This window comes from Antechinus flavipes, chromosome 3 (assembly GCF_016432865.1).
Source record: "Antechinus flavipes isolate AdamAnt ecotype Samford, QLD, Australia chromosome 3, AdamAnt_v2, whole genome shotgun sequence".
Classification (NCBI taxonomy): Eukaryota; Metazoa; Chordata; class Mammalia; order Dasyuromorphia; family Dasyuridae; genus Antechinus; species Antechinus flavipes.
In genome coordinates this window covers 311,965,206-311,991,482 of record NC_067400.1, presented here as the reverse complement: position 1 = coordinate 311,991,482, position 26,277 = coordinate 311,965,206, and the positions used below count along the sequence as shown (strand labels likewise).

At 33.3% G+C, this 26,277-nt stretch overlaps 1 long non-coding RNA gene across 2 annotated transcripts in view; it reads left to right on the top strand.

Moving 5' to 3' along the window:
* Positions 1–3,675: 3,675 nt before the first annotated feature.
* The window catches only part of LOC127554092 (uncharacterized), a 365,548-nt gene continuing 342,946 nt past the window's right edge, over positions 3,676–26,277 (top strand). For both annotated transcript variants that reach the window (XR_007951894.1, XR_007951893.1), the window contains exon 1: positions 3,676–3,841. This is a non-coding gene — a long non-coding RNA (uncharacterized LOC127554092). The remainder of the gene's footprint in view (positions 3,842–26,277) is intronic.

Here is a 26,277-nt window from a genome sequence, read left to right as displayed (position 1 = left end):
GATTTTTTGAGGGAAGAACATTTCATAAAACCTGCTGGAAAAAAAACTTAAAAAACCAGTATAGTAGAAACTAGGCATAGACCATTATTTCACAGGGTGTATCGAGATAAGATTTAAATGGAGGATTTAGATATAAAGAGTGATATATTATATAATATATATATATAATATATATATTATATTATATATTATATATATATTAATATAATATATATATTAATGAGGGGAGCATGGGAAAATGTACTTGTTAGATTTATGGGTAATAAAAGAATTTATGTCTAAAAGAGACAAAGAGGATCATGGAAAGTATAATGGAAAATATTGATTACATTAAATTAAACAGTTTTAGCAGAAACAAAACTAATGTAGCCAAAATTAGAAGAAAATAGGAGACTGGGGAAAATTTCCACAAACTTCTCTGATTAAGACCACATTTTAAAAATATATATGAAACTGGAGCCAAATGTATAAAAATAATAGCCATTCTTCAATTTCTCATTGTTCAAAAGATATGAATTGGCATTTTTAAGAAGGAATCAAACTTTTTTATAGTGATATGCAAAACTTTCTTAGTCAACATTGATTAAAGAATTGCAAATTAAAACAACTCTGAAGTACCACCTCAAATCTATTATTATTGCATAATATGACAGAAAACATAAAACAAAATTTGTCATCTTGATGTGGATGCATAACATTTGGGACATAATTGTAATGTTGGTAGAGTTGTGAACTGTTTAACCATTTTGGAGAACAATTTGAAGCTATACCCAAAAAGTAATACAACTTTGCACAATCTTTGACTCAGAAATATCACAATTAGGTGTGTATTCCAAAGAAAAGGGGAAAGAACCTATTGTAATTAAAAAAAAAATTATAGTAGGTCTTTTTGTGGTAAGAAAGAATTGGAAATTGAGAAGATGTCCATGAATTAGGGAAAGACTGAATAAACTGTAGTGTATGATTGTGACAGAATATTATTGTATTATAAGAAATAGTAAAGCAAAGAATTTCCAAAAAAACTGGGAAGACTTTTATGAACTCATGCAAAATGAAGTGAACAGAACCAGGAAAACACTGTACATCTAACAACAGTATTGTAAGGATGATCACCTCTGAAAGTTTTAGCTACTCTGATTAAAACAATGATCCAAGACAATTCCTAAGGACCCATGATGAAAAATGCCAGAGAACTTATGAATTCTGAATGCATATTCAAACATACTTTAAAAACTTTTTAAAAATTTTGTTTGTGTTTTCCCCTTACAACATGTTAATAAAGAAATGTGTTTTGCATGAGCACATTTGCATAATCAAAACTAAATTTCAGGTCTTCTCAAGAAGGAGTAAGGAGCAGCATAGATGGAGAGAATTTATAACTCAAAAGTAAAAAAAAAAAAAAAAGGTAAATTCTTTACATGAAATTGGGAAGTATTTAATGAAATATGTATGCATATATATATATACATATATATATATACTATTTTAAAAGCTTTTTAATCTTTAAAACACATGCATAGATAGTTAAAAACATTCACTCTTGCAAAACCTTATGTTCCAAATTTTTTCTCCCTCCCTTCTCTCCACCCCTCCCTTAGACTGCAAGTAATCCAATATATGTTAAATGTTTGTAGTTCATATATATATATATATATATATATGTATGTATGTATGTATATGTGTGTGTGTATACACACACACAATTATTATGCCGCACAAGAAAAATCAGATAGAAAAGAAAAAATATGAAAGATAACAAAAAGTAAGCAAACAATAAGAAGGTGAAAACACGTTGCTGTTATCCACACTCAGTCCCCACAGTCCTCTCTCTCAGATGGCCATTGGAATTGGCCTGAATCACCTTGCTGTTGAAAAGGGCCACTTCCATTAGAATTGATTATTGTATAATTTTGTTGCTGTGTACAATATTCTCTTGGTTCTACTTACTTCACTTAGCAATAGTTAGTGTAAATCTCTCCAGGCCTTTCGAAATCATCCTGCTGATTGTTTCTTATAGAACAATAATATTCCATAACATTCATAAATATAACTTATTGACTATTCTCCAACTAATGGGCATCCATTCAGTTTCCATTTCTTGCCACTACAAAAAGGGCTGCTATAAACATTGTTTGCATTTGTAAATCCTTTCTCCTTTTTTATGATTTCTTCAGGATACAGACTCAATAGAGACACTGATGGATCCAGTTTGATAACCCTTTGGGCATAGTTCCAAACTGTTCTCCAGAATGATTGAATCAGTTCACAATTCCACCAACAATGTATTAGTGTCCCAGTTTTACTATATCCCCTCCAATAGTCTGCATTATCTTTTCCTGTCATTTTAGCCAATCTGAGAGGTATATAATGGTATGTCAGAGTTTTTTTTTTTTTAATTTGCATTTCTCTGATCAATTGTGATTTAGAGTTATATACATTTTAAAAAGGACTAGTGTGCAAAGCATTACAGGGATGAAGAAAAATTAATTTAAAATAGCTCTTGGATATAGTAATATATTATGTATTAATTATTAGTTAGAAACTGAATTTATAGTTAGAAGACCTGGATTAAAATTTTGCCTCTTTCATTTATTAGATGTGTGACCTTGGAAAAATTCATTAATCTCTCTGAATCTCCATTTTCCCATCAATAAAAAGGAGGTTTGTGCAAGATGAACTCTACAATTCCTTTCACCACCAAATCTATGATCCTTTGATCTTGTGATTTTTAAATTAGTTGGCATAACTCCTAGGAAAAGACAAGTGAAGGAGACATTGAAGAGTGCTGCAACTGGGACCCAGTTTGCAGGGGATAAATAAATGAAAAAATTTGATAGTTATTTTAGACCCTTAGTTCACAAACTTTTGTTCGCAGAAAACTGAAGAATCGAAAAGTTCCTTGAGAGCAAGGATTGTTTACACTTTTCTCTATATTCTCTGTATTTAGCGCATTGCCTGAAATATAGTGAGCACTTCCTTGACATTTGTTAACTAGACAATAGGTAGTAGGAAAAGAAAGGTCAAGTAAAGGACTCGAGAAGCTAACAAACTCAACTGTTCTTATTGAGAACAAAGAGAAAAACTGCAAAATTTAGGGACACTGTGAACATACACACAAAGACACAGAGACACAGAGACACAGACACAGACACACACACACACACACACACACACACACACACACACGAAGAGGCGCCGAAATGCCCAGATTCTTACGCTAGATGGCAGTAGCGGGGGCCTTTCGGCTTTGGTTTCTTATCCTATAAGGCGCTGCTTGGTTAAGTACAGTCGCATTTAGTTGGAGCTGCAGGGGAGAGAGGGAGAGTAGGGTGAGGAGAAAAAAGGAGGAGGAGAAAGAGGGACAGAGAGAGAGAGAGAAAGAGAGGAGAGAGAGGGAGGGAAAGAGAAAGAGAGGAGGAGGGAGGTTTGTCCGTGTTTACACCAAGCACAGGCTACAAGCACACAACCCGGCTCCCTCCTCCTGCACTTGAGGGAAAAAAAAAAAAAAAAGAGTGCAGGCTGGTCGTGGGATCCAAGCGTCGTGTGGCAGGCAGCTTCATCTGTCCAGAATTCTCAGTGCCGTTAGATCTGAGAAAGAAGCAGAAACGAGAGAGAGAGAGAGAGAGAGAGAGAGAGAGAGAGAGAGAGAGAGAGAGAGAGAGAGAGAGAGAGAAGACAGGAGAAAGAGGAGAGAGAGAGAGAGGGAGGGAGAGAGAGAGCGAGAGCGCAGAGGCGAGCTGGTGCACGCGAGAGAGGATCGAGCGAGGGAGCAACATGAGGACCTACTGGCTGCACAGTATCTGGATGCTGGGTTTCTTCCTGTCCCTGTTCTCCTTGCAAGGTATTTGGTGAATTCACTCTTCTTTTCAAGACCCCTTGTGTTCCTTCTCCTCTTCCTCCTGCTCCTAGCAAGGGTCTGAGTATGTGATGGATTAAGGAGCGCTCAGAATAAGGAACTGTGTGCTTATTTACAACTCGCCCCCACTATCCTCTCCACAGGCTCGGTACCAAAACGTTGGTCCTCATGCGTTCTGTGGCAAGGGGGGAGAATGCCTCACTTGCTGCAATATTGGTGTTTGTGTTTTTGGTGGTGAGGACTGGAAATGGTGCGTGTGGTGGGGGAACAGAACTGGGGGTGATGGTGCGAGAGGTGGAAGGGATGGGGTTGTCTGCAGAGAGCTGGGATGGAGAGATGAGGGTTGTTCTAGTGTAAACTACATCTCCGAAAGCACTGTGCTTAGCTGTTCGCTGGTCCCTGGTGCTGATTCCACTGCATTCCTCGTCTTTCAGTAGGGAATTAACATTAAGTTTAGGGAAGGCTGTGTATGCTTTAAGCACTTAGTACTTGTATCTCCCTTAAAAAAAATAAATAAGATTCTGTCTCTGGGATTGGCGAGGAATGGGGAGGGGGGAATGGCAGCGGGGAAAAGAGATTGAGAGGGAGTGGAAAATACATAGGCATAGTACCCACTGGGTAATAGCCATTGCTCGCTAGAAATGGTCAGATTTGTTTCAGGTTTGGAGAGCTAAATAGGAGGCACAGGGTTTAGTTTGAAACTGGTGTGGGTTGCGTTTTTCTTTTTCTCTTGAGATCATAGGAAATAGGGAGATTAAGTGTATATTGCACATATCAACACAGTTCTGGTATAGATTTCACTCACAAACTCACATAATAATGCCCAACCCATGGAGAAGACCTACACATATGCAAACTTACCATTCACACTGAGTCATTTTAATATTTTTAAATGTACATTACTCTTATAGTCTGTCTAAAGAACCATACACACTTAACCACTTATACACTGTCACTCTCACTCTAACATTTTCATATTAATGGTATTCTATCAATGTTTATGTTGTCTGCTTTTTCACTTTCTATCACATCATACACTGATATGAAAATGTCCCCTTTTGACTTTCATTTGATAACCTACACACACAGAGGAACACACAAATATTTCCTTTCAAGAACACTCAGCTGTGGATCACCAAACTGCCAACCCTGACTAGTGGTCTGCTCTGACAGCTGATTACTAGTGTTACATCTGTGGTTTTCATTTTACATGGCAGGGGGATGTTTTGAAAAGGCAGTGAATTCCCTTCCCCAATGAAGGGAAGATGGGCTAATTGGCAGTTTCTGACTGAAACCATGTAACCAAAGATAGCTGGCACTTAAGTTACATTTTGAAATCCTAGTTCACTTTGGAAAGCGGGTGGACCTCACTCATCAGACAATTACAAGTTATGGATTCAAACAACTTCCTCTTTCATCTCAAAGCTCACTGACCCGTTATTTCTCAGTTGAAAGTTTTTTTTTTCTCTTCTATTACGCAATCCTCCTGACTATCAAGCTTGCCTGAATGGAAAAATCCAGCCCCAACCCAACACTGCCTCCTTCCATGTTAACCCTTTACAATGGTGTTTATCTAGTAGCTGTCTAGAGAGTCTCTGTGTTATTAGATTCTACTGGAGTTCAGCTTTTCATTTGGAGATATTAGTATCATGGATGTCATAGAAGCTAGAAAAACTAATCCCTTACCCTTCTCAGTGTACCTCTCTTTAACTCAATTCTAAAAAACAATAACAAAAACTTAACTGTTCAGATTAAAAGTACCACAAAACACCAGAGAGAATAATTGTTTTCAAAGGACTCTCATCTTTGAAAACAAAATCTATTACCTGCAGACTTTGATTCACTTGAGCAAAAAAGAGTGCAGTGTGTTATGCTGATCAAATTATAACTTAAAATGTGATGGGTATCATTAAATGATCGCGGAGGTCTAATAAGCATAACCAATGAGATCATTATTTTTCAAAAGAGCTTCCACTTATGAACACAAATAGAAAAGAAACTATGCTTTTTCAAAGATAAATATAGTGATAATTCTCTACAATGGACCATTTCTGTAAAAGACCAGGCTTTTTTCCCCAGGAAACACTACTCTTCTAGGACAGCAAATTCTAAGTGACTGCTAAACATACCAGCTGCTATGGTTTCATAGGCCCCAGGGTTTTTATCTGTGAGGTTTGGTTTGGTTTAACTCCATGTTCTCATTCCTTGCTAAGCCATTGTACATGTTTAATTTGAGAGCAAAGCTGAACAAAGATAATATTAAATCATGTTATTGCCTAAAGTCATGCACTTGGAGGAGTGAAGAGGGTAGAAGGGTATATTGCTGCAAGGACCAAGGAGCTAGTTGTGCAGTGACTCAGGATGGCAGCAGGCTAGAGGACAAGAAGGAAATGGTGCCACCAGCTGGTGCTGAAAAACACCTGAGGAGCTTACTTACAATCAGCACATCACTCCCCCCACCACTGCTTTCCATCATCACTAAGGCAGGGCTAGAGCTGGCTGCCTGGCAACAGAGTGCCCCCTACCCTTCCATTCAACCTCCTCAAGCTGCTCCTTGTACCCTGAAACATTTCTGAAAACTAATGTTTACTAATGGAATTATGTTCCTAATGTTTACTCTCTTGATTCCATTGATCTAGCTGTTATTGATGTTCATCTTAAACCAGATTTTACATGTATAAAGACATTGCCCAGGAGATAGAAGGACATGTCAAGGGTAGAGAAAAGGAAGGGAAGGGAAGTATGTTTTGTGCCAGTGCCACTCTCTAACTCCCCCCAGATTAATTGCTAGACTTGAGAAGGAAAAATATGGTCAGTCATTGCTATGTTACCATAAGTAAAATTCACATCAGTATAATCAGCATAGCTATTTTAACCTTTGCCTTAGCCATATTCTGAGTGTCAGTATCAAGTTTTTTTTATATTATAATGCCATAAGTAACAATGCTTTACCTTTTCATGTAATAGGTAATACTTTTGTCTCAAGGATCTAAGTCATTTTACAGATATAGTGAGAGACAGAATTAAAGGCTTTGAACACTTGAGGAAATGGAGGCAAAGAGAAGTTTGTAATCACTCCAGTTAAGGCCAACTAGTATCAGAGTTAGGTCTTTAGCCAAAGTCCCTTTATAGGTGTTTTTAATCATTTAGATATTGTCTCAATAAAGTACTTTGAGGTCTTTAGTTTAAAATAATCATATGATGTTAATATTCAGCACATTCAACTCATTTTTACTGATGAAGAAATAGGCAGAGGGAGACAATATTACTTGCCAAGCTAATTAGTGTCAGAGCCAGAACCAAAATCTAGATTTCTTAAAACATGGGGCATTTATGGCTAAAAACTTTATATTAAATAAGGTGTTATTCTGTCTCGTTTTAACTGATAGCAAGCTAAGAGGAAAGTGAGCGACAATATCAGTTTTCCAAGTTCAAAGTGAAAAATAGGAAGCAATAAGGTAGGACTGTTACACCTTGCCTGCTCTCATTTTGTACTTAGCCTAGTATCATGGCTAGGAGAATACTTAATCTCCTTGTCATCTGGCATCCTCCTCCTCTTTATGCTTGAGACTCAAAGCCAGAGATCTGCTTCTGATATCTCTTTTGGCTTTGGTTTTCCTTTGGAATCTGGGATGACATTAGCTATGAGCCTTTTTGGAGCTTGAAGGAAAGAGGAATCTGTTGCCGTCTTCTGCCGTTCTCAAGTTCATCTGAAAATGACAATCCCTAGCTATTGTTTTCAGCCATAGTCTGGTTGCCCAGAAGTTGAGACTAGTGTTGTGAGACTGCTTCAAAGTCAGCAGAGAAAACCCCTTTGTTAAAAACCCAGTATTGGTTGCTCATTGAATACAAGAAAGGCTTCTGATAGAATCTGTTCCCACTTCTGAGGGTACTCTTTGGTAATGTAGAGCAGGATTATTCCAGCATTGTACTGGGTAGAACTTTACATTATCTTACTTAACTCTCCTCCAACTTTTTCCCCAGTGTTAACTGGCAGATGACATCTCTCCAAAAGTTTATGATAGATCATACTAATAAGGGGGTATAACCAGACTCTCTGAACCATATTTTCTATATGAGTGGCTATTACACTTTATATAAAATTAGTAGGATATATTTGGACCATCATTACTACAGTGACCATATTGATTCCAATTGATTCACAATAGCTTATATTCTAAGAGGTAATAACTAGAGTCACACTATCATCTTCATTATCACCATTACTATTCATATCAACATCACTCCAACCACTACTACCATCATCTTCAGTTTGTCATCGTCATCATCATCATCATCATCATTATCAGAATCATCATTATCATCATCATCATCTCTTATTTGATGCACTCTGAGGTTAAAAGGAATGTATAATTTTACCATGAGATGTTTACATTCTAATGGGTAGACAAGCTATCTCTTTATCATCTAGCAGAAAGGGCATTACAAAATTAACTGAGGATAGTATTTAAGATTTTAAAATTATTGTTCTGATTTTTTTGGTCAAATAAATAGTTACTTTTTATGATCATATTTATTAAATTCTACAGAGATGAAGGGGACTTAAAGAGCTAATCCACTTTTATAGAGAAGAAAACAAGTCCAGGTAACTTAAGTGATTTACCCATGTCTACATAGTTATTGACAGAAGTAGAATTTAAAACTAGATTGTGTATTTCAATCAACAGTGTTCTTCCCATTGCAGTATTTGAATCAAGCATGCTATCTTATGCTTAGTAGTACCACAGTTAAGAGTCCAGATACCTGGATTCTAATCCTTCTTCCAAAACTAATCATGGACTTTGGGGTGTCCCGAAACCTCTTGCGTGTCATCTACAAAACAAAGAATATAATCCTTGCTCTGCCTAACTCACATAATTGCTACGAAGGTCTATTGATTTCACATATGCAGAAGTACTTTGTAAATTGTAAATTACTATAAGAAATAATATTAAAATTGACATCAATAATAAATGACACATGTATTGTCAACGCTTTGTTCTTATTGCTATCATCATCATATCCCTCTGGTATAGTGGAAAAATGTCATATCTTGAGTCAGAGATTCTAACTGCCATTTTTACCTCTGACCTAAGGCAAATCAGTTTACTTCTCTGTATTTCATCTGTTCAGAGGTGAGGGACTTGGACTAAATTTTCTCTAAGGTCCTTTCCCATCAAAACTATAATTGTTTCACAAATAATGGAATTTGTTTCCTTTCTATTATCTATGTTGAATTTAGTAATCTAAAATGATCTTGTCTATTTGAGAAGGAGAGGACAGGAATTCATGATCTCAGAACATCTTGTACAATGAAATTTTATAACCACAGAAAATGCTGTGGAAATGAAGTTTGATTTGTTAGTGGACCTACACTTATACTCTTAAATTACAGGAAATAGGCAAACGTATTGCTCTCTGAGATTGCAAGTGCAATGTTTTGTTACCTAAAATGTCAGAGTAAAATATTTTGACATTCATTATTAGTTCATTTTTAGTTATGAAAACTTACAACAGAAATACAGATGAGGTTGTTGTATCTACTAAGCTGTATCACCAGTAAATTACACTACCAAGCTGCTTTCCATTTTCAAATTATGTTTTTGGCCAATCAACTGCTTAATAATATTTTCCTAACAAGAATTTCCAAGGAAGGACCAAAAATTATAAATTGTTTAGGAATTTTTTTTAAAAAAAGAGGTCATGGGATCAAGGTATAGGTGTAGGGTTGGAAAGGACATCATAAGCTATATCATCCAATCTACTCATATATATATATATATATATATATATATATATATATATATATATATGTATAAACAAGAACACATTTTTATGTTTTATTTATATTCACAAAGGTTTAGAAAATATTTGAGATATGTTTCCAAGTGCTATAATAATAAGCCAATATCAAGAATAATAAACTATATAGCAGAAAACCTTAATTCTATTTTTGGGTCTGATATTAATTAGTAGACTGATCTTGAGTAAATTATTTTAATCTTTTGCGTATCTACTTTCTTATCAGTAAAGTGAAATTTTTCTTTGAGGTCCCTTTAACTGATAACTTTAACATACTGTATTCTTGGAAATCATATTTACTGGAACATGTCAGCAACATAGAGTGAAAGTTTGATTTAGCATATTTACTCATCAAATGCATTTCCCTTATTGCATATTGCTTCTTGACTCACACATATTTTGCAATATAAAGGAAAATATTTTTCTCTTATAATTCTAATGCTACTTTATTTTTCTACTTTAAAAAAACAAGTCTTCTTTGCTAAAACCCAGTATGATGTAGTTTAGAGAACTGGAATGGAGTCTTGCTATCTGGCCTTGAGTTCTGACAATTCCCACCTAGGGAACTTTGTGCACATCACTTAACTCTGTGACTTGCTATTTCCATATCTGTAAATGGGGATACTAATTTCAGTCCTGCCTACTTCATTGGATTCACAAACAGTTGAAAGGTAAATAGAGATTATCTCCTCACTTTGAAGGTCAGGAAACAAGAATCCAGAGTTTTGAAAATTATTTGACTGCATTTTACATAAGTTGCACAGTGTACATTTAGACCCCAGTCCTTTGATTCCAAATTTCTTCTTCCATCCGCTATACAACTATCCCACCAGTTAAAGAAATTTGAAACTTACATTGATGATTATGCTACTTGATACAATGACAATTATAATTTGAGAATTCTACAAATAAACTAGAGTGGAACCCTGAAGCATCACAAATAAAACTTGCCCTAAAGTTCCTAGACAGAATAATGATTTGTATATTTTAAAGACTACAAGCTTTAAACGATATTACTATATCAAATACAATCTCCAAATTTCATGCAACAAAAAGCCTTCAAAATATAAAAATATGTTGGGAAAATTAAAAGAATGAGGATCATGTCATCTCCTTTATTCTCTACTATTGGGGTCATCCAAAAATGTTTTAGTGAGTCTACAGAAGAAAATAAAGATAAAATATCCAATTATGTAATAGTACAAATCATGATAAACATGTAAGATAATAGTATAACAACTTAAATTGCTTCTATTTTAAGCACATCAGAAATTTACAAAACACACAAAAAAAGCTACAATAATAATAACAACATGAACTATATCAGCAAACTCACATATCCCTGGAAATACAGAAGCAATAACATATTATATTTGTATACTAGTTCAGAAATCTCTTGTTAGCCTCATTTTATCTTCATAACAACTCTCTGAAGTAAGGAAGGGAGGAGTTATTGTTTTTGAAGAACATATTAAATGATACAAGAAAGCATTCTGAATGTACATTATGTTAGCCTTGCTTTGAGAAATTAGTTGAGTAAGCTGAACTGGATGTCAGGATTTCTAATTCTCAATTACACTACTAACATTTCACAATAGTATATTATTTAATCTCATTGCTCATATGTCAAGTTGGAATAATGTCACCAGCCATATCTACCTCACAGGACTGTTGGAATTGTTTTACAAATTATAAAACTCTATAAAATTAGAAATTATTATTATTATCATTATTATTATTATTATTTAAACTTTATGATTGCAAACATAAAACAACAGCCACAATAATTAACAAGAAACTAATGAAGCAAAGAAATAACTAAAGGATAGTTGCTTGTCCTTGTCTAGGGAGAGTCACTCAATGTGCCCTTACTCAACTAGCTCTAATCATCATAATTGTCTTGGACTGTATGGTTAATTTGATTGGTCTTCCAATATGCCTGAAACCCTCTTGTAAAATACTAATACTAATTTATGGATGCATCAGCTGCCTAATCTTTCATTTCCCAGGCCAAAGATCCTTAAACTCCAATAGGAAATCTTGAACTGTGATGTAAATACCCTTTTCTAGTTATTTGACAATTACGAGCCCTCTTTGTATCTTTCTCTTGAACATATACAATAGCCTGACTTGCAGTAATTTTTACCTTGAAGCCTTGAAGGATTGCTGAGAAAAAAAGCCCAGACTCCAATCACTTTTACCAGTATTTGTTGTATGGATCACTATTATTTACTAAAGGGAGTAAAATTGTCAAATTAATTAATTTTATCAAGGATATCAGAGGGCTTTTGCTTACATAAATTTCTTCTTTTAGAATGAAAATTTTATTTTAAAATGCCAAAGATATGGAAATTATAAAACGCTTTTCACTACACTGTATCATCCTTCACATTTAAGATAAAATGTAGACATCTCATTGTTGAAAGTGTTGAAAGAAAAATAAAACTTAGTTTTGAAATTGGAATAAGTATACCCCTCTTCGGGGGAAAAATATCACACTGAGAGAATGATTATCTGGTTCAATAAAAATGGTCTTATTTTCCCCCTCTTCACAACAGATTTCACAATTCTCTGGAAATGGATGAGAGATGTGTCTCCACTATCTTCTTCTTGAATTTTCCTCTTTATGCAAGTAAGGAGCAAAAGGAAGGAATAGTTGGACTGTCAGAAAAATTTTTTATTGATCAAAGAGGTCCCAGCAGAGGTGATTTGTTCATCCAATTTAATTCAACTTTTTTTGGTTGTTATTTAAAAATCTCTGATCCAGGAAAAGGAAGATTAGGTATCTGTTGCAGTATTCCATTAGCATTAGTATTTCTCCAGGATCTGGGGTACACTGAAAAAAGTATCATGATAAAGCAGCTTCCTATAAGTGCTTCTCTGGTGAAATTCCAGAGATGATGTTTGGATAGTCATCTATCAAACAATCTATATATTCTACAATTAAGACTGATCAGAAAATAAATTCAAATCAATTAAAATAGTTTTAAGTATGTGCTATGTAGAAAGTATTCCTCTGTGTAGTAGAGGAGATTCCAAAATTAGTATGGGCTTCCAAGGAGTTTACAATATGCTAGTGGGGAAAAGATGAGTAAAATAATTTTAATAAGAACTCTAGTATGACCAATTTCAAGGGAGGATCCAAACAAATTATTTTGTGAGGACAAATTTGCTTTTAATTGAAAATGGGCAGATATTCTGAGATGACTTGAGAAGGTTGCAGTTGGTTGGACCTTCAAGAAAAGATCTTCAGTAGCTGATGTTTGGAAGGATTTTATTTCAGGTATTAAAGGCATGATCAATATCATGAAGAATGAAATAATATGAGATAAAAAGAGGATATTGAAAATACTTCATGTAATTGGATACAGTATACCTAAAAAGTCCTGGCATTAGAAGGTTTTGAATGACAAGATCAGATGTTTATGACTAAATCAGCAAGCAATGGGAACTCATTGAAGGTTTCAGAGTAGTAGAGTGCCATAATCAGAATGGTACATGAGAATGATTTTATGACAGTTTTGTGAATCATAGATTTGAAAAGTGATAGATGGAAAACAAAAAAAAGAATCATTTGGGATGCTATGTCAATCAACTTACAAGGATTTATTAATTGTCTCCTATGTGTTCAGAACTACTCCATGTACTGAGAATGTAAACATAAAAACAAAATAGTCCCTGACCTGAAGAATATTATATGCATAATTATATTTTTAAATTAATAAACATGAATTTTCTTTTCCTAGAATTACATCTGTCCCACTGAAAAACCATATCAAATCTTTGTGTAAGTATTCATAATCAAATGAAACAAATTCCCAAATTTTCCATGTTCAAAAATTCATGTCTCATTTGGCATATTGAGTCCCTCATCTCTATCAAGAGATAGGTAAAATAAAAACAGTGCATGCATTTGAGAGAGCTGCGACTTCTAAACGGTAGTGGATATGATGCTACTAGAATTCTGTTTTTTCATAAATGTCCATGAAATTTGCTATTAACATTTCTTTTTTTCTGCCCCAATAGGATACTTAAAATAAATTATATTTAGTTTTTTTAAAAAAGAGATAGGTAACAGTATTCATCATTCTTACTCTTGGATCATAGTTAGTTATCATGTTGATCAGGGATTTAAAATTTTTCAATATTAATCTTGCTTACAAGCTTGTTGCTATTATATGAATTGGTTTTTTTTTTCTGTTTCTGTTCATTTTATTTTATATTAATTCATAGGAGTATTTATAGATTTCTGGAACTATTTTTTTTTTCTGTTGAAGACAATCTTTTCTTATATAGGTCTATACCAAATGTCAATAAAAAGGAGGAACCAACAAGAAAACATAAGGGGACAACATTAAAAAATATTTAAAACTGATTAGATGTGAAAACAGAAAAAGAGGGAAGAATTAAAGAGAAATCCCTAATTTTAATCCTGAATCAGTAAGAAGTTTGTGGTGCTGTAAATAGAAAAAAATAAAGTCAGAGGAAGGAAAAACTTTTCTTTTTGAAAAGATAAGACATTTAATGCCTTTGTAAATGTCTGTCTCATGTGATAAAGTGAAGGCTAATTGCCACTGGTCATCTTGGTAGCATTTAAACCTATCCTAGTGTTATACATAGTAAGCATTCAATAAATGCAGATTGAGAACTAGTAAGGAATTTAGAGGGAATTAGTGAAGATGGAATGATTTTTGTGTGTCATTCTTACATCATGGAAAAGGTCAGCATTTTACCCATTTCAGATAATAAGAATGAAAGAATGACATACTAAATGAGTTAAACTGGTAAAGATATATAGTTATAAGTGGATGTTTAATGGTTTGTCAATTTAAAGGTTATCATTTCTTTTGACTATTTATCCCAACTTTGAACAAGATACCTTACCTCTCTACTCTTAAGTATTCTTAGATCTATAATTGATGGTGGACTATTTTGATTTCTAAGATCTCTTTTAGGTCCAAAAAATTAGTGCTTCTATAATTTCATTGCTTTGATTGCAGAAAAGTTTAATTTTACTTGCTAGAAAGTCTGAAATAAAGCACATTTTAAAAGAAATTCATTTTCATTGTTTTCAAATGCATAAAGTTAAAAATGATAACAAAGTATTTAGAAGCTGAGCTACTATAAGATCTACTTTAATGCACAGATAAAACTCTTTGTAATCAGAAGGTTCATTTACATACAAGTAATGTACCAAGATGAAAGTTCTTTGGAAGCAAGAATAATAATTTATCTAAACTTTGTATTTTTCCCAATGTATTTTGAACACAATAGATGCTTGGCAAATATGTATTGAATCAAATTGAATTAATATAATGAATTTATTGAAAATAATGTGCTATCTTAAGTAGATAAGATAAACACTTTCCAAAATCTGCTTTTTTTTATTAGTTATTTCAATCAATGTAATTAGTCTTTTCGAGAGAAGTATTAGAAGGCTTCATGGAGGAGACAAGTTTTGAGTTCATCCTTAAGTATAGGAAGAAAAGGGCAAAGAATATATTTCTGGTGGAGGGAACTGATTGACCAAAAGCCAGGTGGGAGGATTAAACATTATATAGCAGTATGGCAGCACAGAGAAAGAACCAAAGATATTTCAGTGAAGAGTTAACATTAGACAGTAATGGGAAATAGTTCAGAAATATTAAACTTACTTATCAAATTGAAGAATCTATACTTGATCTAATAAATACCAGAGCACCATGATGATTTAGAGGAGAGAAAGAACGTGACAAAATGTATGCTTCAGAAATATTAACTTCAAACTGAAATGGTGGAAATGTAAAGATAAACATTTATCCAGATAGTGTTAAATTATAACAGATTCCAAGTCAGTGTAATCCAGATGATTTTACTCTGTAAATAAGAGAGGTAGTCTGTCATGATCTCCTGAATATTTATATGTCCTGTGTAATGTGACATATGTATTATTCATAAAACACATGGGTACATTTATTAATGAAACATACATGAACTGAATTCGGGTAACATACAGTGTGTAGTACATGACGTGTAGGTAGAGTGTGGATATCTTTTTCTAGACTGCTGGGTTTCCATTTGAGGCCATCTGTTTAGTGCTGTTCTTGTATAATATATAGTGAGAAAATATTGTTAAATAAACCTTGGCAGCATTCAACTAACTTTGATGTGCTTCTCATTGCATACTGAAAAAAAAAAAGTTTGATTTTTTAAAATTCGTTCAGAAAAGGGGAAAACTATAGTAATTCATAATATCTTTTTAAATTTACATGAAAAGTAAAAATATAGTAGTTTCATTTTGATATTTTATTAGCTCCTTCCACTATATCAGTTTTTTTTTTTTTTGCTAGAACTAATATTTTCTTTGTTTTAGTCAGTAACGCTATCTTCTTTGTATTCTAGTGGATGGAACTTTCTAGATGTAAGCATTATTTTTTTCCAGTATACAATGAGATGTACACCAAAGTTAGTTCAATGCTGTTAAAGTTTATTTAACAATATTTTCTTACTATATATTATACAAGAACAGCACTAATGAGATGGCCTCGAATGGAAAACTCTGATCCCAAAGCTTCTATATCCTGTAGTATCTCCTTTACATTTCTTGATATTTCTGGCTAATATTATAGCACAAAACTAACTAATAGCTTTCATTTATTCTTTTCAATTGATTGCCCTCTTGTCTTTTTATAGTCTGAGATCTCTTCTATGACAATTTTTAGGTGCTTTGTTCAAATCATTGTTGAAAATATTCTGCAAACTACATCCTACTCATGCCCATAATGTATCCCCTCATTGATCATTTAGTGACATGCAATGTGATTCTTCAGAGATTGTAGTATTCTGTGATTTGCAATCTTGTGATTGTTAGTTCTAATTCTATTAAGTTTCAGGTCACTATGATCTAAAACTGCACAGAACTGGTACTGTCAATTTATTAATTAATATATTAGTCAAACATGATTGCCTTTTTAAGAAACCCTGTTGCCATTGCTCACTGATGTTGTTCGCTGAAATATCTAGGTATCCTACTCTTGACCATAGTTTTTAACAGCTTATCTGCTATAAATAGAGCACATCTTAGAATAATCTAGAAAATGGATCAAGAATAGAGTAGCCTAGGAGGCTATCCCAGTCCATCAGTCACCCTTCTAAAGAGCTACTTGATTCACTTGTTTATTCAGGTACAGAATTCTTATGACAACAGGTATACCTTTTCATTTCCTAGCTAGTATTAAGGTCTAAAACAGAAGTCTCTGGGAAAGTCAATACCTTGGAGTACAGTATATGGAGATAATAGATCTAGACCTAGAAAACAACATTGGAAACCAAGAAGTTTAGCCACCTAATTTTAGGAATAGGAAAACTGACGCTTACTTGTGGATTGATGTAAGATCACAAAAGATGTAAGTATAAGAAGTAATATTTAAACTTAGTTTCTTTGATTCAAGGCCAACTCAGTGATATCCTGCTTGATCTTACTTCCAGATCATTCCTGAGAATATATTTTTATTAGGAAGAATGGTAGAAAATGCATAAAGGCCCTGAACTTTTAAAAGAGAGGATGAGTGGGTGCTATAGAACAGCACTCATAGGTAAAGGCCTAGCAAAAGAAATAATAACCTTTGCTCTTTTTCTCAGAATTGTCCTTAGAATTAACTTTTGTTATAAATTTGAGTCTCACAAGGCTATGACTCATGTTATTTCATGAACCCATTTTACATAGAGGGAAAGGCAAGTCTTTTGCCACTATTTTTAAGAACATTTTACCTATATCGGTCTATAGCTCTACTTATGCAGAAATTCAGACAGAAATAATTCAATCTTGGGACTTCATCTTTAGCTGGTTCATTCAAGTTTATTATGGGCTCACAACCTCTTAAAAAAACCCAACAACAATATGGATGTGTAGAAGTGGTTATAATGCCAAGACTTTCAATGGTAAAGAGATAATTTAATATTTCTATTATCTTTACATTAATTTATTTTTTATCACCCTATGAAGTGGCTCTCTCCTCAGTTTTCTAATAGTCTCACTGATTTTGGGATATATAAAGGCATTCTTGTGGTTAACTTACAAATTGTTTGAAAAATATTCTTCACATTTTTTATTGGTATTCATCATTTCTAGTTTGAACCTTATTTTTGGTGGTTCTCCCCTTGGATTTTATTTCTAATTTGGGGGAAAAATTCCTTTTTACTTCTTTTCCTAATCTTTTTTTTTACATATGTATATTTGTGTATGTGTATGTGTATGTGTGTAAATTCTTCCCTGATCACTTCCAACCCAATGCATGCTATTTTAATAATGGAAATTTAATTTAATTAGTGATCCTATATAGTGTTATAAAATGTATTATATGTGTCATATGATTTTAAGCTCTTTCATTAATTTTGTAGTAATGGATGCCCTCGTTTTATCATAGTCCCCTCCTCTTTTCTAAAACTAAATAACTGTGATGGATTACTTTGTTTTTCTCTCTCCAACTAGGATGGTGAAATTAATTGTATTCTATCGTGAGTCACCAAAAATCACTTCCTGTGCCAATTCTCATTCAGTTATCAGCCAAGTCTTTACTTACAGGTTCTAGAACAACTGGTTCTAGGAAACAGTCATTTGTCTTATTGAAAAACTTTATTTCTACCCATTTCTCATCTTAATGAGGTATTTGACCAATTTATATGTGGGTAATTGGAATCCTCTTTTATTTTAAAATAATAGGATTTCAAGCTCAAAAGCACCCTTAAATATGCTCTGTTATAGCTCTGAATACTAGTAAGGTAGAATGTCTAGCCAAAGATCATTTATGTGTGTTTGTAAATATATGTGTGTGTGTGTGCACATATGTAAATATAAATATATATATAAGGCATTTTGTAGATATTTTATTTCTTCTTGGAATTCAGTTTCCTTATAGTTAAAAGAAGAAAGAACATTAGTTGATCAGTAAGGTTTTTTTGGGCTCTGACTATGATTCTATATATTTTTTTCATGTTCAATGGAATTTTTGTATAGTTTTCCCCATTATGCCCACATGGCATAAAAGCAAAATATTAAAATCCATGAAATTCTGCTTATACTTGGTTTGTGGAAAATCCTCAATAATTTATAAATAGTCTATTACTCAAGAATGTCATACAAACCTGAGGTAGGTACAGTGGATATACTTTACTCAGAAAGTTACACTGAGGAACCCAGACCTGCACACATGACCTGTATGTGTACCATGTCCAACCACTACTGAGTATATGTTCCTGGTCCCAAGTGGGAGGAGGTGAACATGTGACTTTGCAGCTTAGTGATTTTTGTCATCTGTGATTGTTACTTAACTTACATATTAATGATGCAAATGCCTTGTGGACTTTTCAAGTGTTCTCACAGGCTTCTCAAACTTCAGATGTTTTAAAACAAAAGTCATTATCTTTCTCCCAAACTCTTTTCTTATCTCAACTTATTTATGAGGCATTGAGATGGTACAATATATAGAGTACTGAGCCTATAATCAGGAAGATCTGAGTTCAAATCTAGCCTTATTTACATTTTAGCTATGTGAACTTAAGAAAGTCACTTAAACTCTGTTTACTGTACTTTCTTCAACTGCAAAATGGGTATATTAACAGCACCTACTTTGTAGGATCGGTGTGTGTATTATAAAAGTTAAATTGTATAAAAGGTTTAGCCTAGTGCCTGGAAAATAGTAATTAATATTATTCTCCTTTATTCCCTTCATTATTGTAAAGATAATATCATTATCCCATTGATTCAGGGTAGCAATTTTAATGTTCTGCACCCTTCAGAATTCCTTAATTTGTCTCCAAATATATAACTTATCTCCAAACTTTTCATTCCTTCCTTTACAGCAAACATTTTGAATATAGTTTCTTACCATCACTCTCACAGCCACCACTCTAGTTCAAGATCTTATCAATTATTATCTGTCCTATATCAATAACTTTATGAGTTTCTCTGCCATATCAATCTATCCTCCACAAAGCTGCAGTGATGGAAATTGGAGTGATTTTCCTAAAGTTCAGGATAGATCATGTCAAATTCCCATGCTTCCCTATGATCGCTATGTTCAAAGCAAAAGATCTTGGTGACAGCTGTATAATAGAATGCATAGGATATCAGCCCTTGACTTAGGAGAACCTGAATTCAAATCTGGCTTCAAATACTTAATAACTGTGTAATCTTGGACAAGTCACCGAACTCCAATTGCCTCCCACCAAATGTCTCATTTTTGTATTTAAAATTTTCCCAATCTGATTCCTTTTTACACTTCACTTTACATACTATAGGATCCAGCTACACTGGCCTACTTGCTGTGCTTCACACATCTACCTCTCAGTTCCATGTTTTTTCACTGACTATCCCTCATTCCTAGAATGTTTTCTTCTCTCACCTTCCCATTTCAATTTTTCTGGTTTCCTTTAACTCAAACCTTACCTTTTACAAAATGTCTTTTCTTTCCCCATTTAACTTCCTTCCTGTATGTTGCCTTCCTTTTGAGTTTTCCTTCTGTTGGTAGTGGTTAAATCTTTATCATCAATCATTGATTCAACAAACATTAAATATCTATTGTATACTAGGCACTGGAGGCACACACAAAAAAATCAAAAGACAGCCCCTTCTCTTAAAAGCTCACAGGCTAACAGTGGAGATATCATGAAAATAAATGTATGCAAAGGATATATTGGATATTAAGGATATATTGGTGATAAACAATAGAGGGAAGGCACTAAAAAGATGAAAAAGAAAGAGCGTCCTATACTATATTATGCTGCTACTACTACCAAAGCATAAGTCTTTAAGAATTGAGAAGAGGAAAAAAAAAAAACATTTCCTCTGCAAGAATCTACTGTGACTCCCTATTGCCTTTGCTGTAAAGTAAAAACTCTTCAGGTGAGAATTGAGAGCCTTTGATGGTTGACCTGCAGTTGATCTTTCCAGATTTATTCCCAATTAATCCCCTTCTCAGTACTTTGTGTTTCAAGAAAATTGATTTTGTAGCTCTATCTAGTCCATCAGTCTTAGAAACTGATTATTGAGTAAAGGAAAAAGAAGAAACTAAATAATAGAGGTATCAAACCGATGTTGAGAGAATGAGAGTATGTGCTTTTAACATTAATAGGAAAATTAAGAAAAACAAGTTTTGTGGGGGGAAACATGATGAGTTTGATTTTGTATATATTGATTCTTTGCATTTTGTTTCCTACCAAATCTAGCTAGATAAGGAAGAAATGGTTATCTAGAGTAGGTGAAAATCAGAAATCCTTTTGTTTAAAGATTTCTGTCTGGCATATTTGGTTATTTGAGTTATCTTTTTTCTATTTTCTATTATTTGTTGTATAATGGGCTTATATGATAGATAACAGCAGGTTGTCAAGCCTTTCCTTTTTTATCTGATAAAAATATCAAATAAATAAATATATATTTATAAATATATCTATATATAAATACATAGATTTATAGTTTATACACTTATATATACATATTTATGTACATTTATACACATGTATGAAAGAATAGTTAAAAATAAAGGAAGAAAGATGAGGGAAATATTAAAGAACAAAATGATTGAAAGGAGGTATTATATTCTATTTTCTTTCCAATGTATATTTCCATGTGAGTTTTTCCTCTTGACTCTCATCTCTTCTATTTTTTTCTTTATTATGAATGTATATAAACACCTTGGAAGTAGTAGGTGCTTACTAAATATATCTTTACCAATTAATTGAGAATTCTCTTTTTGTGGATGATTAGAATGGATATCTCCAGAATGGGGATTTTTAACCTGAGTTCTGTGGGGAAATTTTTATATACAAATATTTAAATTGTGTTTTAATATAATTGATTTCTTTTGTCATATTAAATATGTTATTTTATGCAGCAAAAATAGAATAGTTTGAGGTCCATAGTTTTCACTCAATTGCCAAAGTTATCCATGATATAAGAAAAATTAAAACCCCCTGCCCTAGAATAGTAAGGGACATATTAAAGACAAGTTCTGTACATAAAGGATATTAATACTTTTCTATGATCACACATGAATCATAGGTTGACATTTGCAAGTTTCAAATTCCCAGTGGCTTCATCTATAAAAGTTCACTATGGCTTGAGAGTGGTTTTTGCCAAATGTGAGGATGAGAACTCTTGTCTGTTAAACTGCTGGGTTGGATTCATTTTTTACATAGTCCCAAATATGAAAGGATAGTAAGGCATTTATTTGTTGTGGGTGAAAAAAGTACAAGCAAGGAGAACAAAACCAAAACTATCTAAAATGACAGGAATTGAACTTGATTAAGAAGTATGCTTTTGCATTTCATACAAGATCCACATGAATGGGAATCAAAAAGAATTTGGTTTCTATTGAATTCAAACTTCATGATGCAAGTAATATGTTTATTTATCTTTGCTTCTTCAACAGCACTTATTATACTTGTCTCTGCATGTAAAATGTGCTTGATAAATGTGTATTGAATAGATTATCTCTCTTATTCTATATTATACAATTTCAAAAGTTAGATTTCTAGCTGATCAGAAAACACAGGTTGATGAATTGGATTGAAATCTAGCCTTGGAAGTTGGAAGTTGATCTTGAGTTGAAGTTGGGACTTTAACTTAGATTTTTTGCACTTGTTAGATCTCAAACTCTTGAACATCCCAAGAAATTATATAACAATTGCCATATTTACATAGTACTCTCCATGTTTTTAATCTTCACAACAACCCTAGAAGGTAGGTATTATTATTATATCAGCTTTATGATCAAAGAAACTGAAGCAGGGTGACAAGCTAGTAAATATCTGAGACTATATAAACTGTCTCTCTTTTTAATTAATTGTTTTGCCAGCAGTGGGCACAGTGCCTGAGACATAGTAGGTGATTTTTCTACAGATATTTACTGGATTGTTCTAGTCCCAAAGGAATTTAGTTATTGTTCTGCTTAAAGGTATATTTAGTACCACAGATTGAGATGAAAATTGTGTAAAACTTGTGGAAGTTCAATAGCCTCATTTGGTTTTCTTGCTAGAAAAATTTATTGATCATAAGCTTTTGTAATACTGATATTATGTCATAGCAGAAATGGACCTGAGCTATTATCAAGTTCATGTCTTTCAATTTACAGATTTTCATTGAGAATATAGAGAAAAGAAAAGGCTTGACCAAAGCTATGTAGCGAATTAGTGGCAAAGTCAAGACTAGAATTTTGGCTGCTTGACTACTAAGTCAATGATCTTTCTTCCAAACACAAAAGGATCTGGAAATTCTAGGAAAAAGAAAACAACAACAATCACAATGTGAACAAAAAAACAGAACTAATACTTATTCCATTGCCCAAAACACAGCTTCCAGCATAGTCCTAAGTAGTTATGGGAGAAGATCTAGAATTTCATTGATATATGGAACTTCAAGTTAAGAAAGATTCTTTATGCCAAGGCAGATAGATCAATTATCTTTAATTTATAGTTTTAAAGAGTTGCCTTGGGGGCAAGTCCTAGAGGTTAACTGACCCCTCTCAGGTTAACATACTCAGTATGTGTCAGGGAGGATTTGAATCCTAATCTCCCTGGCTCTAAAACCAGATTCTTGTCATTATACTATGTTGTCTTTAAATGCTGAAGTGCAGAAATAAGAACATATCAGTTTAGTTTACCTCTCAGATCTCTGCGGGGAAGGAAGCAATTTGTGGCCAAAGAAGAACTTGAATACATTATTGTATGCAAAATGGATAATTTTGAGTATATTGAGTTAAAATGTTTTTGTACAAACAAAACAAGTACAGACAAAATTAAAGGGAACCAATAAACTTTGAAAAAAAATTTGCATTCAAAGTTTCTGATAAGGGCCTAATTTCTAAAATATATAGAGAATTGACTCAGATTTATAAGAATTCAAGCCATTCTCCAATTGATAAATGGTCAGAGGATATAAACAAGCAATTTTCAGATGAAGAAATTAAAACCAATTTTAGTCATATGAAAAGAAGCTCTAAATCAATATTGATGAGAGATGTGCAAATTAAGACAATTCTGAGATACCACTACACATCTCTTAGATGGACTAATGTTGTTGGGGATGTGGGAAAACTGGGACACTAATACATTGTTGGTGAAGTTGTGAACTGATGCAACCATTCTGGAGAACAATTTGGAACTATGCCCAAAGGGCTATCAAACTGTGCATACCCTTTGATCCAGCACAGTTTCTACTGGGCTTGTATCTTAAAGAGATCATAAACGAGGGAAAGGGACCTACATGTGCAAAAATGTTTGTGGCAGCCCTTCTTGCAGTGGCAAGACACTGGAAACTGATTGGATGCCCATCAATTGGGGAATAGCTGAACAATTGTGGTATACAAATGTTATAGAATATTATTGTTCTGTAAGAAATGACCAGCAGGATGATTTCAGAGAGCCCTGGAGAAACTTACATGAACTGATGTTGAATGAAATGAGCAGTACCAGGAGATCATTATGCATAGCAAGAGCAAGGTTATATAATGCTCATTTCTGATGGACATGGCTCTCATCAACAATGAGGTGATTCAGACCAGTTCCAATGATCTTGTGAGGAAGAAAGCCATCTGCACCCAGAGAGAGGATAGTGGGAACTCAATGTGGACCCCAGCATAGTATTTTCACTCCTTTTGTTTTTGTTTGCTGGCATTTTGTTTGCGTTCTCCTTTTTTTTCCTCCTTTTTGATCTGATTTATCTTGTGCAGCATGGTATTTGTGGAAATATGCATAGAGGAATTGTACATGTTTAACATATATTGAATCACTTGCTGACTGGAGGAGAGAGTAGGAAGAAGGGAGGGAAAGAATTAGAACACAGGGCTATATCGGGGTGAATGTTGAAAATTATCGATGTATATATTTTGAAAATAAAAGGCTATAATTTGAAAACATATCAGTCACAATCAGGTAATTTCTGAAATTGTGGTGATGCTGTTAGTATATGTGAAACATTTCTAGATTTCTTTCTTTGGCTGGCCAACTTTAGATTTTTTGTTTGTTTTGGTATTAACAGAACAAGCTCCCCAGTAATTTTATGATTGTTTTTAGACTGGATATGCTTTAAATCAAAATTGATTAAAATAATGAATGAAACATATAATTAAGAATTTAAATTTCTTTTCTATAAAGAGAAAGAACCAGGAAACACAAGCTAGTTCTATCTCTTCCATGTAGTAGAAATGTGATCTTGTGAAAATCACTGAGAGACAGCTCTCTCTGGGCTTCAGTTTCCTTCTTTGTAAACTGAAAGTGCCATTTTACTGGCATGGACTAAAATAAAATGATTTTTTAGAGACTGTCATTTCAATTTTTTCTTGCCGTTTTCTCCCAACAGGTAACTTTATTCAACTACATTTATCACACCACTAAAAAGCATTGAAATATACCTTGCATTAAATAACAAAAGTGAAGAACTAACAGAAAAAATATTCAAGTAATCACATCTTTTATAAATGAGGTTTGCAGAGGTGGTTACTAGAATCTTTGACTTATTATAAACTATTTTAAACATTTTATAAAGATTATGTAATTATATATGAAATATGATATAAGATAATTTCTGATACATATCTTTAAGCTTAATGTATAAAAATGAAAATCTAAAAGGGGGAGATTTTTTTCCTCTAAGTTAATCTTAGTAGGTTGGGTGTTGACTTTATAGAAGTTTTTGAAGAAGGATAATTGTAGAAGGCATTCTTGATCAGTTATAATTTGATCTGAGTAGTCTCAAAAGTAGTTCCAATTCATTTTTTAAACTTCCTGCAAACTAACAAAATTAATAAAATCAAGTTAAAATATTGTATCTTCTAAGTATTTTAGAACTGATATAAATAAAAACAAATAAATTATTTCAATTAGAAATTCTTTTAAAAAATAGCTATTTTATTAATATTAGTTGGACATGTCAGTAAGCCTTATCTGTTCCCAGCTCTCTTCAAAGAATATGTTTTACAAACATTCCAAAGGGATTTCTCCCTCTCTTATCTATGTCCCTGCATCCTTTTAATAGCCTTGCATGTTTCTAGGAAGGAGAAATATGAATACAATAATATAATCTATGTCATATTTCAATGTAACATTGCTAAATGACCTCTAAGGCCCTCTACCCCATAAGATACTAGGATTCCATGATTTGTGATTTTCTGGTACATCAAATTACTTTTGATGAGATGCATTCTTCAAACAGTATCTTCTATCTTCTTAAGGAAAGCTGAACCTATGGTCTTTTTCACTAGAATATGACATTTGTTAGAAATCCAGATCTCCTTTGGTGTGTGTGTGTGTATGTGTGTGTGTTTATAGTCTTAAGACTATAAATTTTAGTTGAGCTGCTACCCTAATGAAATCAAAAGTTCCACCCATCCCTCTTAAAAATAATATAATAGTGTGAATTGTCTGGACACCAGCGGGTGTCACTGTGGAGAGAAGAGTTGTGTAGTCAGCATTTTATCCTTCTACTACTTTCTCTTGGCTATATAGCAGTAGAATTGAATTGATCTTAGGCCTTATCTCCTCCACAGAGGAGTTTTAGAATATGATCTTTTCATTGGTTGTTGTATTCTCCACCCAATTTCCCATTTATCTGGTGATTTCATTTGCTACAATTTGTTACAATAATT